Source organism: Pelophylax lessonae, assembly GCF_965119305.1.
Source record: "Pelophylax lessonae genome assembly, chromosome: 7".
NCBI lineage: Eukaryota > Metazoa > Chordata > Amphibia > Anura > Ranidae > Pelophylax > Pelophylax lessonae.
This window is the reverse complement of record NC_138774.1, coordinates 277,152,017-277,171,724: the sequence shown is the minus strand read 5'-3', so window position 1 is coordinate 277,171,724 and position 19,708 is coordinate 277,152,017. Positions and strand designations below refer to the sequence as shown.

The 19,708-nt window shown below is 42.1% G+C and overlaps 1 protein-coding gene across 1 annotated transcript in view; it reads right to left on the bottom strand.

Annotated features, from left to right (window-relative positions):
- Window positions 1-3,345: 3,345 nt before the first annotated feature.
- Window positions 3,346-19,708, bottom strand: part of NCS1 (neuronal calcium sensor 1) — a 167,579-nt gene continuing 151,216 nt past the window's right edge. The window contains exon 8 of the mRNA XM_082263105.1: window positions 3,346-4,038. The gene's annotated coding sequence lies outside the window, so the exon portion shown is untranslated. The remainder of the gene's footprint in view (window positions 4,039-19,708) is intronic.

Genomic DNA, 19,708 nt, shown 5'->3' with positions numbered 1-19,708 from the left:
AAAGAGAGACATGGCACTATTACATAAGGACATGGGTCAGTTGTTATCAAGAGTGGAAGAGACAGAGAATAAACTGGACAAGCATAGGGAATAAACTGGACAAGCATACAAAAGTAATAAAAGAGCTCAAAAAAGAAATGAAAGCCTTACAGATAGAACAAAGGAATATGGCGTATATAAACTGAAAGACCAGGAAAACCAAAATAGAAGGAAAAATCTGAAGATACGCAGCCTTCCAGAGTCATCACAGAGAGAAGATTGATTGTAAACATTGAGAATATTATTTAATCCATTGCTAAGTAGAACAACCTCCGATCCTTTAAAAATAGAAAGGGTACATAGGATTAGAAGAGCACAAGGGTCCCAATGGAAACCCCAAGGGACATAATAGTGAGGTTTCAGTACTATGAGGATAAAGCCCAAATATGGAGTTGCTTACGGGGCACCGCTCCGCTGAAGCATGAAGGAGTACATCTTCAGATCTTTGCAGATCTATCTCAAGAGACATTAAAGAGAAGGAAACTTCTTAAACTCCTCTTGGAGCAAATGCGGAAACAGGAAATCCAGTACAATTGGGGTTTTCCGGCATGCCTGGTAGGCCATAAGGAGGGGCGGATAGTAAGGCTGAAATTCCCAGAGGAGCTTCAAGAGTTTTGTAAAAAACTAGACTTACTCATGCTATTTATTATTGGCTGGTCAGATATGTGGGCAGAGGAAGAACAACTGAAAGATGACCAATGGCAACTATTCCCTAAGAAGAACGGGGAAAAAAAGGGATAACAAGGACACATGAAACATAAAAAAGATGATAGAAAGGGATGGTGTCGGTGGGGAGGTTGGTAAGGAGAGGGGTAGGGGAAATTCAAGTTGAGAAGATGGGTTATCGGGGAGACTGGGCGAGCTCTGGATCTTCATCCCTGGGGACAGGGAGGTGGGCCCAGAAGGCGCGAGAGCATCACCCCAAGTAGAGGGAGTAGACGGCTAGGTGGTGGATAGGGAGAAGGTAGAAGTCTACTCAAAGAGCAAAGTTGGGTCCAAAACTCTAACATGTAAGATCTTTGGTATTAGAGGAGGGGTGAGAAGGTGGGATGGGGAGACGGGGACGTAGGCGAGGGAAGTGGGTGGGAAGAGGGAGGAGTCAAGGTAGAACAAACTAACAAACAAATGCTAGAGGCTTAAAGTCTTTTGTGACATTTCTCTCCCTCGTCTTGGGTTCGACCCCTGTGGGATAGGGGTAGGATAATTTGTTGAAAATAAATTATGTATCTTTTTCTGTGAATTTATTAGATTTATATTGTGAAATTAAATAAATAATAGAAAAAAAAAAAAAGACACCTGTCCACAGAATCTTTCTTTCATTCAAACCCACCATCATGGGCATGACCAAGACCAAAGAGCTGTGAAAGGATGTCAGGGACAAGATTGTAGACCTGCACAAGGCTGGAATGGGCTACAAGACCATCACCAAGCAGCTTGGTGAGAAGGAGACAACTGTTGGCGCAATTATTCGCAAATGGAAGAAATACAAAATAACCATCAATTGCCCTTGGTCTGGAGCAAGATTTCACCTCATGGATTACCGATTATCATGAGAAAAGTGTGGGATCAGCCCAGAACTACACGAGAGGAGCTTGTGAATGATCTCAAGGCAGTTGGGACCACAGTCACCAAACAAACCATTGGTAACCCAATACACCGCCATGGAGTGAAATCCTGCAGCTCCCGCAAGGTCCCCATCCTCAAGAAGGCACATGTACAGGCCCACCTGAAGTTTGCCAATGAACATCTAAATGATTCAGAGAAGTAATGGGAGAAAGTGCTGTGGTCAGATGAGACCAAAATCTAGCTTTTTGGCATTAACTCGACTGGCCGTGTTTGGAGGAAGAAAGATGCTGACTATGGCCCTAAGAACACCATCCCTACAGTCAAGCACGGAGTTGGAAACATTATGCTTTGGGGCTGTTTCTCTGCTAAAGGTACAGGCCGACTTTGCCGCATTGAGGGGCCAATGGACGGGCCCATGTATTGTAAAATCTCAGATGAAAACCTTCTTTCCTCAGCCAGAACACTAAAGATGGGTCATGGATGTGTCTTCTAGCATGACAATGGCCCAAAACATACTGCCAAGGCAACAAAGGAGTGGCTCAAGAAGAAACACATTAAGGTCATGAAGTCTCCAGACCTTAATCCTATAAAAAATTTATGGAGGGAGCTGAAACTTCAAGTTGCCAAGCGACCGCTAAGAAACCTTAAGGACTTAAAGAAGATCTGTGAAGAGTGAACCAAAATCTCTCCTGAGATGTGTGCAAACCTGGTCACCAACCACAAGAAACATCTTACCTCTGTGCTTGCCAACAAGGGTTTCCCCACCAAGTACGAAGAGAGACGGAGATGAAATCTTAAGGATTTAGAGAAGATCTTTAAAGAAGAGTGGACCAAAATCCCTTCTGAGATGTGTGCAAACCTGGTAACCAACTACAAGAAACATCTTACCTCTGTGCTTGCCAACAAGGGTTTCCCCACCAAGTACGAAGAGAGACGGAGACAAAATCTTTATGATTTTAGGAAGATCTTGTAAAGAAGAGTGGACCAAAATCTCTCCTCAAATGTGTGCATACCTGGTCACCAACTACAAGAAACGTCTTACCTCTGTGCTTGCCAACAAGGGTTTCCCCACCAAGTACTAAGAGAGACTGAAGAAATCTTAAGGATTTAGAGAAGATCTGTAAAGAAGAGTGAACCAAAATCTCTCCTGAGATGTGTGCAAACCTGGTCACCAACTACAAGAAACGTCTTACCTCTGTGCTTGCCAACAAGGGTTTCTCCACCAAGTACGAAGTCATGTTTTGCTTGGGGATCAAATAATTATTTTACCTAATTTATACATTTGTATCTTGTTTTTTCTGGATTTTTGGTTAATATTCTGTCTCTATCATTTAAAATACACCTATGATAAAAATGATAGACCCTTCATTTCTTTGTAAGTGGGAAAACTTACAAAATCTTTAGGGTATCAAACAATTATTTTCCCCACTGTATGTTCCTTGCTAACGAACATTATTATTTATCGAGTTGTTATGGGTAAAAGTTCCACTTAAAGGAATTGCCGCTATAATGCGGTGGCTGCATGACAAAGGCAGCTCAGGCTGAACGCACTTACCGCATGTACGTACAAGTATCCATAAACCGAATCCTTCGGAGCCGTTAATCCTTACGAACCCTTTTGCTGCATAAAGAAGAGGTGTGTTTTACGTACCATGAAAGCTTAGAACAGAGAGGTGAATCAAAGCCAATATACACTTTTCCTGACCCATCTGATAAAAGCATGTGACATGACAACTACAATAAAAAATAAATAAAAAGATATGCTATATATTATATGTATAAAAAAATCACTTATTCACAAAAAAAAGCACAATTCAGCATCATGTAAATTGACCCAAATCCATGGAGTGCCGTGCGTCGAAAGGGTCCAAATACACACACACACACAGAACCGGTCGTGTCCTATCATAGCATTCTTCTGCCGTGACCCCAAAGAAAAAAAAAAGTCCTTTTTCCTTAAATACTGCAAGACTGGGAAAGCCTCGTGGAACAGTCTCTCACAACCCTCTTCTGTCTCCCTCTTCTGGTACCCAGGAGGCCACTGTCTGCCATTGTGGACGGAATATACAGTCTGCAGAGGCGTGAACTCCCAGATGGTGGTGCGTTGGTGCCCCCAAGTCCTGGAGCGAGAGGGAAAAGGCTGGGTCTTCTTTGTAAGCAATTCTCCTCCGAGTGCGAGGAAACACAAGAAGCAGCAGGAGGGCAATGGGATGTTGTAAAGATTGAAGCATGTTTGGTACCGTACCGGGAGCGGAGGATGGAGTTCCTGCTCTCTCCAGAGACTGCCAGTGCCCTAGTGAAGGTGATCTGGAGACAAAAGGGTGGCTGGGATGGGCGTCCTCCTCCTTGCGCCATACTGGAGTGATTAAAGAGAGGGAGAGAAGCTGCTGACATGGTCTGGTGGCACAGGAAGGATAGTATTATCCAGGGCATCTAGAAAAGAGAGGTGACAATACCATTAACCACTTAAGGACAGGGCCTATTTCTTACACTTGGTGTTTACAAGCTAAAATCGTTTTTTTTTTTTTTTTGCTAGAAAACTACTTAGAACCCCCAAACATGATATATATTTTTTTTAGCAGAGACCCTAGAGAATAAAAAGAAACCCCCCAGAGCAGTGATGGCGAACCTTGGCACCCCAGATGTTTTCGAACTTCATTTCCCATGATGCTTATGCACTCTACAGGGTAGTTGAGCATCATGGGAAATGTAGTTCCAAAACATCCAAGGTTCGCCACCACTGCCCTAGAGAATAAAATGGAGATCGTTGCAGTATTTTTTATCACACCGTATTTGCGCAGTGGTCTTCCAAAAACAATTTTGTTTGGAAAGATTTAACTTTTTTTTATTAAAAAATAAGAAAACAGTTTTTTTTCATAAAGTGAAAGATAATGTTACGCCGAGTAAATAGATACCCAACATGTCATGCTTCAAAATTGCGCACGCTCGCGGAATGGCGACAAACATTGGTACTTAATCTCCATAGGCGACACTTTAAAAATTTCTACAGGTTACCAGCTAAGAGTTACAGAGGAGCTCAAATTATTGCTCTCGTTCGAACGATTGCGGCGATATCTCACATGTGTGGTTTGAACACTGTTTACATATGTGGGCGGGACTTGCGTATGCGTTCGCTTCTGCGCGCGAGCTAACGGGGACAGGGCTGTTTTTTCATATTGGCTGTTTTTTCATATTTACTTTATTTATTTTAACAGTTTTTTTTTAAAATGTTTGATCATTTTTATTCCTATTACAAGGAATGTAAAGACCCCTTGTAATAAAAATAAGCATGACAGGACCTCTTTACTGTGAGATCTGGGGTCAAAAAGGCTTAAAAAGAAAAAAAAAAAAATGCTGAAAAAGAAAATTGGCCCTTTAAACCGGTTGCTAGGAGTAGACGTTTGACGTCGCTCAGGTCCTCCAAGACCATAGAGTTGAGTGGGGGCCATCTTGCCCTCACTTGACTTCCTGTTTGTGAGGAGCGGGACCAGATCGTTTTCCCCAGTGCTGCCGGGGTTCGGTAAGGAAAACTATCGGGATGCAGCAGGGGGGGGCACCTCTTCCACCGCACTATAAGGGTAATCCTGCGGCGAATGCGCCGCTGGGACCACCCTTATCTGAAAGAGGACCGCCCGCCGTTTAAAAAAATACCGGGGTTAAGGCAGCTATCTGCGGCGTCAAAGGACCGACGTAATTTGACGGCGGGTGGTCGGTAAGTGGTTAAATTGACACTAATATGGGTTCTAGGGCTTATGTCGTCCTGCGTTTGATATGGGTTCAGAACGTGCGGCAAACGCAGGTCATGAAAATCTCATTGACTTTCCAGCAGATCTTCACTGCATCTGAGCTAGGGATTGACCGATTATCAGTGGGGCCGATTATCGGAAGCCAATATTCACATTTTTTTAAACTATCGGCCACAAATTTACCGATATGGCTTCAAGTGGTTGTACCAGAGTGATGCCTGCAGCTACAGGCATCACCCTGGTATAATTTTTTTAGAGCCGACGGTCAGTTTTTTTGTAATAGGTCATGAAAATCTCATTGACTTTCCAGCAGATCTTCACTGCGTCTGAGCAAGGGATTGACTGATTATCGGTGGGGCCGATTATCGGAGGCCAATATTCACTTTTTTTTTTAAGTATCGGCTACAAACTTGCTGATATAGCCTCAATTGGTTGTACCAGACTGATGCCTGCAGCTACAGCACCCTAGTACCGTTTTTTTTTTAGAGCCGAAGGTCCGCTTTCTTGTAATACTAACCCATGCGGCTAATAAGCCGCTCGGCTGTTATTATAAGCAGCTGGAGGGGACCCCTTCCGCCGCTCCGCCCAGGTCTCCTGTCCCACCGGAAGACCTGAGCCACCAGCCGGCATATCCACCAGCCTCCCGACTTTTGACAGCATTCAAAACAGCCAAACTTGGCATTTTGAATGCTTTTAAGTGCAGAGGAGGGGTTTGGGGTCTTACAGACCCCCGATCCCTCCATAAAGAGTACCTGTCATTGCCTATTTACATTCCTTGTGACAGCAATAAAAGTGATAAAAAAAACCCAATAAATTAAAAGGACAGTGTAAAAATAAAAACTTTAAAAGTGCAGAATATCGGCACCTAATATCGGCCATCGGCCTGAAGGTGGAAGGAAAATCAGTATCGGCCCTGAAAAAACGATATCGGTCGATCCCTAATCTCAGCACCACAAACAATATTTAATTCATTTTTAATATTCAAAGCAAAGTAAAATCCCAATAAAATACATTTATGTGACAAAATGTGGAAAATTTCAAGGGGTATGAATACTTTTTCAAGGCACTGTAACTGGGCCCTAAAGGAAACCTGTGATGAGAGGTGCTTGGAGTCGGCCCATGCTGCCTGACCTTGTCTGAAAAAGCCAGCAATAGGATTGAGCATTAGCACTACAAAGAAAGTGCATGTAAACATGCTCAGGACTGCAGCACCCCCTAGTGGTGATGGAACTGTATGAAAGAAATGGCAAGCTAAATGAAGCCTGTACTAAACTGAAAATGCTAGTTGCCTGGTTATTTTGGTTTTTATTACTTTCTATGTCTGATTTAGAAAAACCATACAGGAAAGAAAGATAAAGTCAAGTCACAACTCCTGATTTGCAGAACTTTTCAAGGTCCATGACTCAGAAGGTATTTAACCACTTCAGCTCCGGAAGGATTTGCCCCCTTAACGACCAGGCCATTTTCTTGCGATTCGGCACTGCGCTCTTTGACAATTGCGCGCTCGTGCGACGCTGTACCCAAATACAATTGATGTAGCTTTTTTCCCACAAATAGAGCTTTCTTTTGGTGGTATTTTATCACCTGTGCGATTTTTAGATTTTGCGCTATAACCAAAAAAAAAAAAAAACGCCAATTTTTTACTTTCTGCTATAAAACATTCCCAATAAAAAAAAAAAGGAAAAAATCTAATTTTTTTTAGCAGTTCAGGCCAATTTGTATTCTGCTACATATTTTTGGTAAAAAAAATAAATCCCAAAAAGCGTATTTTAATTGGTTTGCGCAAAAGTTATAGCGTTTACAAACTACGGGATAGATTTATGGACCTTTTTATTTAATTTATTTTTTTATTAGTAATGGCGGCGATCAGTGATTTTTATCGGGATTGCGGCGGACAGATCGGACCCCTAACTGACATTTTTGGGGGGACCAGTGACATTACTACAGTAATCGGTGCTAAAAATATGCACTGTTACTGTAATAATGACACTGGCAAGGAAGGGGTTAACACTGTGGGTGATCAAGGGGTTAAATGTGAGCCTAGGGGAGTGGTTCTAACTGTGGGGGGGGCGTGGCTTCTGAAATGATCATAGAGACCTGTGATCCCATATAGAAGGATCACAGGCGCTCTATGATCATTCCAGGGAGACGAACAGTCAGCTGTGTTCAGTGCTAAATATTATGCACTGTTACTGTAATAATGGCACTGGCAAGGAAGGGGTTAACACTGTGGGTGATCAAGGGGTTAAATGTGAGCCTAGGGGAGTGGTTCTAACTGTAGGGGGGGCGTGGCTTCTGAAATGATCATAGAGACCTGTACAGGTTCCCATATAGAAGGATCACAGGCGCTCTATGATCATTCCAGGGAGAAGAACAGTCAGCAGTGCTAAATAATATGCACTGTTACTGTATAAATGACACTGGCAGGGAAGGGGTTAACACTGGGGGGGGGGTTGATCAAGGGGTTAAATGTGTTCCCTTTTGTGCTTACTGAAAGTGTGGGGGGGATGGGTAGGACAGAGGCAGAAAGGGAGATCTGTGATTCAGCTTAGCTTCCCTGCCTCTCTGACAGAAGAGCCATCTGCTTTGTTTACATAGGCAGGCGGCTCTTCTGTCATTCTATCCGAAGATTGTGGGAGGCCGGCGGCGATCTAACCCACTCCTCCTGTAGTCTGGCTCCCGTTGTGTCTAATCACAGCGGGAGCGCAGCTCCGGCGGCGCGCGTGCGCCGCCAAAACCGCGTGCACATGATCACGTAGATCTACGCCCCAGTAAATCTGCGTGGGGTGGTCGGCAAGTGGTTAAAGACAACCATACAATAATGAGCAACTGCCATAATGTGATTCTCTGCTTTTGAATTGTTATAAAAGTGCGGTCTTAGTTCTCACTCGGATTTAATCTCTCCCTGTCAGGCTATCCTTTCTTCTGGCTAAGCTTGATGCTGATAAAAACACATACAAAGTTAACAAAGATGTTGTCAGCATTGGATGATGAAAAGCTAGGAAGGTAAAATGTTACTAAACCCGGAACCTGCATTCACTATAACTACTCTCCCCCAGTACACAGAACATGGAGTTCACCACTTGCCTACAGGGCACTTTTCACCCCCTTCCTGCCCAAACCAATTCTCTGCTTTCAGAGCTGTCGCACTTTGATTGACAATTGCACGGTCATGCTACAACTGTACCCATATGACATTTTTATCATTTTTTTTTTCAAACTAATAGAGCTTTCTTTTGGTGGTATTTAAAGAGGCTGTAAACCCTCTCTTATAACTTGTACCTATAGGTAGGACTTTAATAAGTTTTACCTATAGGTACTGTAAATATCTCCTAAAGTTGCACCGTTTAGGAGATATTTACTTTTAATGCAGCCAGTGACGTCATCGGCGCATGCGCTCTGAAGGAACGGCCACCCGTGATCGGGGGTACCGTGCTTTCCAGGCTCCTGCAGGAACAATAGATGCACCTTTTTTTTTTTTTCCAGCAAGAAAAAGCACAAGGGTTCAATGAAGTCATCTTAGTTGTTTAATTATATATATATATATATATATATATATATATATATATATATATATATATATAAAATAAAATAAATATTATATAAATATAAACACATTTATACATTTTATTATATTATTATATATATGTGTGTGTGTATAATATATAAATATATGTAAAATATAATATCCAATATATATATATATAAAATATCCAATATTATATCCACTCCAATATTAATATTATTAATACAAAAAAATATATATATTATATATATATATATATATATAAATTATATATATATATATATATATATATATATATATTTATAATAACATATATAAAATATAAATATATATATACTGTATATCCAATCCAATATTATTAATATAAAATATATATATATATATATATATATATATATATATATATATATATATATATATATATATATATATATATATATATATATATATCTCCAATCAAATATATTTAAAAATATCCAATATTATATCCAATCCAATATTATATATATTATAATATATATATATATATTATTTCCAATCATATATATATATATATATATATATATATATATATATAAATAAAATATCCAATATTATATCCAATTCAATATTAATATTATTAATACAAAAAAAAAAATATATATATATATATATATTTATAATAACATATATAAAATATAAATATATATATACTGTATATCCAATCCAATATTATTAATATAAAATATATATATATATATCTCCAATCAAATATATTTAAAAATATCCAATATTATATCCAATCCAATATTATATATATTATAATATATATATTTATTATTTCCAATCCAATATATATATAAAATATCCAATATTATATCCAATCCAATATTAATATTATTAATACAAAAAAAAAAAATATATATATATATTTATAATGACATATATAAAATATATATATACTGTATATCCAATCCAATATTATTAATATAAAATATATATATATATATATATATATATATATATATATATATCCAATCAAATATATTTAAAAATATCCAATATTATATCCAATCCAATATTATATATATTATAATATATATATATATATATATATATATATATATATATATTTATTATTTCCAATCCAATATATATATATATATAAAATATCCAATATTATATCCAATCCAATATATATTAATATTATTAATACAAAAAAAAAAAAAAAAAATATATATATATATATATATATATATATATATATATATATATATATTTATAATAACATATATAAAATATAAATATATATATATATACTGTATATCCAATCCAATATTATTAATATAAAATATATATATATATATATATCCAATCAAATATATTTAAAAATATCCAATATTGTATGCAATCCAATATTATAATATATATATATATATATATATATATATATATATATAATTATAAAAAGGTAGGGGTATTGGGTGTTCCTCTTGCGAAGTGTATATTTTTATTCCAGAGTGTTGCTTTACCTGCTAAGATTCACACAATGACATCAGTGTAATCATTTCCTCTGGAGTTCACACAAAAGTCTTTAAGCTGGTGTTATATAGGGCAATTCAAGCTGTGACACCAAGCTGTAAACATCTGGAGGCTGGGAGGATGGGGGTGGGGTACCTCCTCCCAGGGATGTTCCTGTGGGTGTTTGGTACATTCTAGTCAAAAGGAGACCCCTATACTGAGGGAGGCTTCCACATCCGCTGCCGAGAGGTCCAACTACTACTAGTGGGACATCAGGTCTGCACTTGCCATGTGGAGAGGTGAGCACCCTCTAGAGGTTATAACAAGGAAGAGCTTGCCCTCTCTTACTGGGAGCTTAGCTGCCTCCTTTTAGTCTAGGTTCACATCTATGCGGCTGCGCTTAAAGCGTTTTTCCGGCGTGTTTTGAGGTGCATTTTTAAACCTGCATTTTTGCATGCAGTTTTCGTGCATTTTTAAACACTTGCCGCAGATATACGGCGGCAGTTCGTCAGTTTACCGTGAATCGCCTTACCCGCACAGGGCTTCTCAGGAGCAATCGTGGGGGCACGTGCCCCATTCGCAGGGGAAGCTGATCTGTGGGGCCACCGGCTTCTCCGCTTCCCCCGCGAATAGGGGGGCACGCCCCCACGATTGCTCCTGCGAAGCGCCGTGCTGGTATGGCGCTTCACGGAAAACTGTCGCTGTATATCTGCGGTTGGTCGGCAAGTGGTTAAAAATGCATGAAAACTGCATGCAAAAATGAAGGTTTAAAAACGCACCTCAAAGCGCGCTGGAAAAACGCTTTAAGCGCAGCCGCATAGATGTGAACCTAGACTAAAAGGAGGCAGCTAAGCTCCCAGTGGAGGGACTGTTGTTCTGTCAGCAATCAAAACAGGGCTCCTGTGTTCCTCCTATTTAGGAACACATGTCTCTGTGTTGATTCCATAAGCCCATCCCTCACACAGTTAGAAAGCACCCCCTAGGCTCACATTTAACCCTTTGATCGCCCTGGGTGTTAACCTCTTTAGCACTGATCACTGTAGTAATGTCACTGGTCCCACCAAAAGTGTCAAAAATGTCAGTTAGGTGTCCGATCTGTCCGCCGCAATGTCGCAGTCCCGCTAAAAATTGCTGATCGCCGCCATTGCTAGTAAAAAATAAAAAAAAATGACAAATCTTTCCCCTAGTTTTCCCCTAGTTTGTAGACGCAATAACTTTTGCGCAAACCAATCAAACTACGCTTATTGCATTTTTTTTTTTTTTTTCAGAATTGTTGCTCTTTTTTTTGTTTATAGCGCAAAAAATAAAAATTGCAGAGGTGATCAAATACCACCAAAAGAAAGCTCTATTTGTGGGGAAAAAAGGATATCAATTTTATTTTGGTACAGCGTCGCACGACCGCGCAATTTTCAGTTAAATAAACGCAGTGGCGATCGCAGAAAATGGCCTGGTCATTAAGGGGGAAAATCTTCTGGTCTCAGAAGTGTTTAACTGGTTGCTAAGGAGAGGGCCAGGAAGCCGGCCGCGGCATCCCTAACAACTGATGAGTCATCAGCTGTCCGCAAAAAAATATTGCTGAAAAAAAAAAAAAAACCCCTGAAAAAACGGCATTCAACCCCCGCCAAGTCCCAAATGGCCTAGTATAGATTTGGAGAACTCCATGCCAAACATGTTCAAAAATTGGCATGGGGTCTCCCTCAAAATCCATACCAGACCCTTATCCGAGCATCCAGCTGGACAGGTCAGGAAAGGGAGGGAAAGAGGTAGTGCCCCCCTCCTCCAGAACCATATCAGGCCACATGCCCTCAACATGGGGGCATTTAACAAGAAAAAAAAAAATGGCATTGACCCCCCCCCAATTCTATACCAGACCTTTATCCGAGCATGCAGCCCAGCAGGTCAGGAGAAAGAGGGGAAGAGCGAAAGCCCTCCCCCCCTCCCTCCTGAACCATACCAGGCCACATGCCCTCAACATGGGGGGGGGTGCATTAAGGCAAGGGGGGGCTCTGCCAGCGTGGGTGGGAGCAGCCAGCTCAGACTCTCAGTGGCTTGCTGAGAGGCTGAGCCGGGTGCCAGTACAGGCATGTAGGCGGAGCAAGCAGGACCAAATGTGATCACCCTACCACGGCTCCCCTGTCATCTGGTCCGCTGATGCTACAGCCTACAGACATCAGCAGGTAACACAGAAGCGGCCATCCTCCTCCTCCGGTTTGCGGGCACTGGTCCTCCCCTCCACACATGCCATTGACGTGCTGCCCATAAGCCACAGGATTGGTCTCCAGTTTGACTCCATCCATCGACCTGGGCATGTGGCTTTCATCTCAGGGTCAGCCAGGTGGCCTTTCGTGGTAATGTACCCATGTTTACCATCATTCTCCAGTGGCTCCCACCATCTTGTATTCTTTGTTACTATTAAATAGATTTTATTTGAAGTTCATACCAATTCCAGGGAACTTATTAATTACAGCCCAAAGCGCCTTGTGAGAGTGACTGTGTGCAACTATTTCCAGCATCCTTGTTCCCTAGGGTGACTCTCTTTTGCAGCTATGGGCAAATTGTTATTTAAACCAGTCACCAATCCTCCTTGGCGCCTAGTCGTAATAGTGGTGTATCTGGTGAGATAGAATCCAGCTCGCTTTGTAATTAAATCGGGTCCCACCAATTGTTGGTCTTGAGGTGGTTCTAGTGACCTTCGAACTCAATGAGATTAATGGTACCCATAGTGAAGTACAGTAAAAAAAACTTTTATTGCGCAGAATACAAAATCACTTACAAGATTTGCAGATAACACAAGCGTAAAACAATGCTCGAGGCTCTTCCGGGTTCGCGCTGATGGACAGGAAGTAAAGTCGTTGGTTGGACAAAAACCGGAAATGCGCCAACACGTTTTGCCCCTCCCCAGGGCGTCATCAAGGACATCAGCGACCGAACCCGGAAGAGCTTCAAGCATTGTTTTATGCCTGTGTTATCTGCAAATCTTGTAAGTGATTTTTTTTTATTCTGCGAAATAAATATTTTTTTTACTGTACTTCACTATGGGTAAGCATTTATCTCATTGAGTTTGAAGGACATTAAAACCACCTCAAGACCAACAATTAATTGCTAAGCAAGCTGGATTCCATCTCACCAGATACAAGCTTGGTTGACCCTCAAACTGCAAAGCTGTGGGTCCATTATTTCTGGTGAGTGGGGATAGAAGAGGGGAGTGAAGCCCACCTCACGGCATGGTTACATGAAGCACTTCAACACTTTGTTTTTTTGGAGTTTGGAGCACTTGAGCACTTTACAAGACAATATTGAAAGACTTTGTAGTAGTGATCGACCAATATCTTTTTTTCATTGCCGATACTGATATTTTGGCCAATGCATATCGGTATCGGCCGATATATGCCGATATTTTTGTACATTTAAAAAAAAATGTTTTTATTTTTTTTTCTTTGACAGGTAATCTTGTGGAGGGATCTGGGGGTCTAAAAGTCCCCAAACCCCTCCCTCTGCACTTAAAAGCATTCAAAACACCAAGTTTGGCTGTTTTGAGTGCTGTCATTTTTTAAAATTTGGCGCCAGGTACCCGGAAGTGATGTCATGACATCACTTCCGGGTTTTTGCATGGAGACCCGATCAGAGTCGAATGCGGCTTTGATCGGGCCTTCTGCGGCCGTGCAGGCTGGTTGCCTGGGTCTACCTGTGGGACGGGAGACCTGGGCGAGCCACGGAAGGCTTCTCAGCCGCATCGGTTGTCATTTCAAGACAGCCGACCGTCGACTATGGACGTCGGTACCGGAGTGATGCCTCTAGCTGCAGGCATCACTCCGGTACAGCACTTTCTGAAATATCGGGGCCGATTCCGATATATATCGGGGAAAGTGCATGTCGGCCCTCGATATATATCGGCTTTGCCGATAATCAGTCGATCCCTACTTTGTAGTATTTTCACTGATTCTATAATATGACATTCAATTCATGATTTTTGAGCAAGCGCTGTAATAATTTGATTGTAATCTGGTGGTTTAATCTACCTGAACACATGGCCCGTGGTCACCTGGCCTCAGTGCCTGTTTGAATTCATAGCTCCCAATTGCCCCTGATTTCGAGGGACTGTCCCTGATTTGGCACAAAGCCCCTCTTTCCTCCTCATTTGTCCTTCATTTTGATCTGATCTATATATTTTTATATAAAACGCATGATCACTATTTTAAATAGTGTTTCCCAGTGCTAAACCTTTCATCCAAATTATAAAGTGCTGCATTTGTCAATTGTAAGCGCCAGTATAAAGCAAAAGTAGTGGTAAAAAAAAGCACTTACGGGTTTGACTAATAATTTTTTCTAGAATTCTCCTTTAAGGGGCGTGGCAGCGGGCGTGTCCTATGCCTACAAGACTAAGGCCTTATAGGCTGAAACGCGTCAACTGATCTTATCAGCAGTTGTATTCTGTGCTTCCTGAATATAGATGAAGATTTTTTTAAGAGCAACTACCGGTGAGCGGATCATCTTTCTACTTGTGTCCTATGCCTACATACTTTTGGCAATAGGTGTCCCTCATTCCCATCTCAAAAAGTTGGGAGGTTTGTAAATGAGGTAAAGTGAAAATGCGTGTGCAGCCTAACAATAACAAGGCTTACAATCACTTTAACCACTTGTAGCAGTTTTACTGCTACAGGGCGGCAGCTGTGTGCTGGATCACATATATATATATATATATATTTATTTATACATACACTTGATCCCTCACTTCCAGGAAGGGGGCGCAAATGCGCGCCGCCGGTGGCTCGCCCCCGCTGTGATGGGTACGGCAGACTCTATGTCCGCTGGCGCCTGCCGATTGTCAGCCAGAGAGACAGAACTGCAATTTGCCTATGTAAATATTGGGGAAGAGATTTAATTTGTGTCCCTGCAAAGCAGGGAATAAATTCCATCTCTTCCTCTAGTAAAAGCACCTCACACAGTATAAAAAAAACACTGGCTAGGCATACAGTTAACCTTTTGATGTTTAACCCCTTCCCAGCCAGTGTCATTAGTACAGTGACAGTACATATTTTTAGCACTGAACCCCGTATTAGTGTCACTGGTTCCTGCAAACTGTCAGTTAGTGTCAGAATGTCCACTGCAATATCGCAGTCCCACTAAAAGTCACTGATCGCTGCCATTACTAGTAAAAATAATAAATAAAAATATCCCATAGTTTGTAGGCGCTATAACTTTTGTGCAAACCAATCAATAAACGCTTTTTTGGACTTTTTTGGTTACCAAAAATATGTAGCAGAATACATATTTGCCTAAATCGATGAAGAAATTAGATTTTTTACATTTTTTTATCGGATATGTTTGGTAGCAGAAAGTTGTTTTTTTTTTTTGTTCAAAATTTTAGCTTTTTTGTTTTTCGAGGAAAAAAAAAAAATGCAGAAGTGATCAAATACCGCCAAAAGAAAGCTCTATTTGTGGGGAAAAAAGGTCATAAATTCTATTTGGGTACCGTGTTCCATGACTGCGCAATGGTCAGTTAGAATAACGCAGTGCCGTTTCACAAAATGTGGCCTGGTCATGAAGGGGGATAAATATTTCGGTGGGAGGAATAGTGCCCCATGGTGGGTATCAGTAGGAGGAATAGTGTCTCATGGTTGTTATCAGTGGGAGGAATAGTGTCTCATAGTTGGGCTCAGTGGGAGGAATAGTGTCTCATAGTTGGGCTCAGTGGGAGGAATTGTGCCCCATGGTTGGGCTCAGTGGGAGGAATAGTGCCCCATGGTTGGGCTCAGTGGGAGGAATAGTGTCCCATCATTGGTATCAGTGGGAGGAATAGTGTCTCATAGTTGGGCTCAGTGGGAGGAATAGTGTCTCATAGTTGGGCTCAGTGGGAGGAATTGTGCCCCATGGTTGGTATCAGTGGGAGGAATAGTGCCCCATCATTGGTATCAGTGGGAGGAATAGTGTCTCATAGTTGGGCTCAGTGGGAGGAATAGTGTCTCATAGTTGGGCTCAGTGGGAGGAATTGTGCCCCATGGTTGGGCTCAGTGGGAGGAATTGTGCCCCATGGTTGGGCTCAGTGGGAGGAATAGTGCCCCATGGTTGGTATCAGTGGGAGGAATAGTGCCCCATCATTGGTATCAGTGGGAGGAATAGTGCCTCATCATTGGTATCAGTGGGAGGAATAGTGTCTCATAGTTGGGCTCATTGGGAGGAATAGTGCCCCATGGTTGGGATCAGTGGGAGGAATAGTGCCCTATGGTTGGGATTGGTGGGAGAAATAGTGTCCCATGGTTGGCATCAATGGGAGGAATTGTGTCCCATGGTTGGTGTCAGTGGGAAGAATAGTGCCCCATTGCTGGGATCAGTGGGAGGAATAGTCCCTTATGGTTGGGATCATTGGGAGGAATAGTGTCCCATCCTTGGTATCAGTGAGAGGAATAGTGCCCCATTGCTGGGATCAGTGGGAGGAATAGTCCCTTATGGTTGGTATCAGTGAGAGGAATAGTGCCCCATGGTTGGTATCAGTGGGAGGAATAGTGCCCCATTGCTGGGATCAGTGGGAGGAATAGTCCCTTATGGTTGGGATCAGTGGGAGGAATAGTGCCCCATGGTTTGGATCAGCGGGAGGAATAGTGTCCCATGGTTGGGATCAGTGGGAGGAAAAGTGCCCCATCAATGGTGTCAGTGGAAGGAATTGGGTCCCATGGTTGGTGTCAGTGGAAGGAATTGTGTCCCATGGTTGGTATCAGTTGGAGGAATAGTGCTCCATTAATAGTGTCAGTGGTAGGAATAGTGCCTCATCATTGGTGTTAGTTGGAGAAATGGTGCCTCATCATTGGTGTCAGTTGGAGAAATAGTGTCCCATGGGCTGAAGAAGTAAGCCAAAAGCCGCATCTGGCCCCTGGGCCGCAGTTTGGAGACCACTGCTGTAGCCTATAGAGGTCTCCAGCAGCATGGTCTGATTTGGTGTTTGCACTCATTCTGCAGTTCCTGGCTGGCTAAAGGCGATCTTTGAAGACTAAAGACGTGCTTTGCATGGAGCTGAATAAGGAATCTGGCTCCACAGAGAACAGCGCATGTACTCATGGAGGCTGCGGCAACATTGCCGGAAACAAACTTTCTCTTCAAATAAGGAAACCCATCATATTGCCAATTCTTATAGGCTGCTGGGACAAAGACAAATAAAATATATTTATTGAAAGTACAGTAGTACTTTCAAGCAAAACTCCAGACACAGCTATTTTTATGTTGTTTCCCATCTTTAATACTCACATTAACACTATCAATTTGTTCTTACTTCAGGACAGGGCTTTTTTCAGTGGGAATGCACAGGAACACAGTTCCGGCACCTCCAGCACTAAATGTAAATAAATGTATTTTATGGCAAGGAGTGCTGGAGGGTCTATTTGATTTGGCTGCTGGGGGATAGAATATCGCTGGGAGATCTATTTTTGTGTGGGGGTCTATTGTTGCTGGGTAGATCTATTGTTCCTGGTGGGGGGATTTGGGATATGGACTCTTTTTCTTCTTTCTCTTAGATACACCCATGTATGTTATTGGCCCTCTGAGAACTGTCACAGGGCATAGCAGTCCACCTATCTGCTTTATGTATAAGACCCTGCTCCCATGTCCCAATCATTAGAATTGCAGTCTTTATACTCCTTTCAGCTATACTTATTGATTTAATTTGCACTACTTTCTGCTCTGGGAAGCGGTCTTCCTTTGAACATTAGCAAAAAGTTTTGGGTACTGCTATCTCCTAACAGGGATCCTTGCTGTTGCATGGGCTTCAGTCGCATACACTGTCTTGGGCCATAGAATACAAGCCTCTCCTAGCTGTCACCCCTAGGAGACTACCAGAAATCAATGGTTTAAGCCCTTTGATGTGACCCAGACCTGACAAGCAGGATTTGAGACGGCTGTTTTTATTGATGAGCAAACATAATCTGATCAATGACACAGACAATGTACGTTTTTCGATTATGGATGATTTGTAATTTACTGTTATACTCTGTAATATGTATATTAATTACTGTATTGCTCTGTTTTAGAAATGCCATGCAGCAAAAACATATATACCCCTGAAGAAGAAGAAGCATACAAAAGCGTTGAAACGCGTTGGGTACTGTAATGCTGCAATAGATTTTCACTCTCTGTGTATTGATATTTCCATGATCAATTGTTTGCTATTTTTTATATATATGTGTGTTATGATTTTCTACTATGTGTCAATAAAATATATGATTTTTTTATTATTGGACATTTTCAGTGCCTTTAAAGTCCCAAACCCTTAGGGGAAACGCTCTCTTCTATGTTGCTGGTGGGGGGGGGGGGGTCTCTTTTTGCTGGGAGGGTCAATTGTTGCTGGGCGAGATCTATTTTTGAGGGAGAGGTTGATTGTTGCTGGCTGCTGAAGGGTCTCTTGATGCTGGCCACTGGGAGATCTATTCTTGCTGGGTTTGTATTTTTTTTACTGGGGGGGGGGGGGTCTATTGGTGTGTGGGGGATCTATTGTTGCTGGGAGGTCTATTGTTGTGTGGTGGATCTATTGTTGCTGGGGTGGGGTTTATTGGTATTAGTGGGGTCTACTGTTGCTGGGGTGGGGTCTATCAGGTTCCATACAAATTACTTAGCAGCACAAAATGATACTTGGTTCTGTATTTCCTAAAAGGGGCTGTACTGGGAGGTGGGTAGGAGGTGGAACCAAGGGATGGTGCTCAGAAGGTGGGTAGGAGGTGGAACCAAAGGATGGTGCTCAGAGGTGGAACCAAGGGATGGTGCTCAGAGGTGGGTAGGAGGTGGAACCAAGGGATGGTGCTCAGAAGGTGGGTAGGAGGTGGAACCAAAGGATGGTGCTCAGAGGTGGGTAGGAGGTGGAACCAAGGGATGGTGCTCAGAGGTGGAACCAAGGGATGGTGCTCAGAGGTGGGTAGGAGGTGGAACCAAGGGATGGTGCTCAGAGGTGGGTAAAAGGTGGAACCAAGGGAAGGTGCTCAGAGGTGGGTAAGAGGTGGAACCAAGGGACAATGCTCTAAGGTAGGTAGGAGGTGGAACCAAGGGACGGTGCTCAGAGGTGGAACCAAGGGACGGTGCTCAGAGGTGGGTAGGTGGTGGAACCAAGGGATGGTGCTCAGTGGTGGGTAGGGGGCGGAGATGAAGGGTGCATCAGAAGGGGGGGGGGTTCCTGCACCTATTTTTGGATAAAACCTGCTTAAGGAGCTCTATAAGCTATGCTAAGTGCTGCCGATACGTACAGCGGTGGCACTTACAGCGGGTTCAATGATGGGCATCAGTTCGAGCGAGGATCCTCTGCCCCTCTCACTTACAAAGAACAACATAGTGATGATGTTTGTCCTTTACTTTA